This window comes from Oncorhynchus gorbuscha, linkage group LG06 (assembly GCF_021184085.1).
Source record: "Oncorhynchus gorbuscha isolate QuinsamMale2020 ecotype Even-year linkage group LG06, OgorEven_v1.0, whole genome shotgun sequence".
In the NCBI taxonomy this organism is placed as follows: Eukaryota; Metazoa; Chordata; class Actinopteri; order Salmoniformes; family Salmonidae; genus Oncorhynchus; species Oncorhynchus gorbuscha.
In genome coordinates, this window is record NC_060178.1 from 52,022,066 (window position 1) to 52,022,896 (window position 831).

The window sequence follows — 831 nt, forward strand, 5'->3', positions numbered from 1 at the left end:
CATGGGGAACATTTTTAGTAGCCTTGTGTCTGGGTAAAATGCGGCCTTTTATAAAAATGCATTTCATGCAATTCTATGTAATTTTACATGACTGGAGACTGGCAGAATCTATTTTAATACCACACATATGACAGGCTACGTTGACACTGACAAGATGATAATTTGGACAGGTTTCCCTCAATAATTTCCCTGTATTTAGCACCATCCATCTTTCCTTCAATTATGACCAGTTTCCCAGTCCCTGCCGATTAAAAACATCTCCACAGCATGATGCTGCCACCACCATGCTTCACTATGGGAATGGCGTTCTCGAGGTGATGAGAGGTGTTGGGTTTGCGCCAGACATAGCGTTTTCCTTGATGTCCAAAAATATAAATTTTAGACTCATCTGACCATACTACCTTCTTCCATATGTTTGGGGAGTCCCCCACATGCCTTTTGGCGAACACCAAACATTTTGCTTATTTTTGTCTTTAAGCAATTGCTTTTATTCTGGCCACTCTTCCGTAAAGCCAAGCTCTGTGGAGTGTATGGCTTAAAGTGGCCCTATGGACACTTAAAGTGGCGCTGTGGAGCTTTGCAGCTCCTTCAGGGTTATCTTTGGTATCTTTGTTGCCTCTCTGATTAATGCCCTCCTTGCCTGGTTTGTGAGTTTTGGTGGGCAGCCCTCTATTGGCAGGTTTGTTGTGGTGCCATATTCTTTCATTTTTTTATAATGGATTTAATGGTGCTGCGTGGGATGTTCAAAGTTTCAGATATTTTTTATAACCCAACCTTGATCTGTACTTCTCCACAACTTTGTCCCTGACCGGTTTGGAGAGCTCCTTGGTA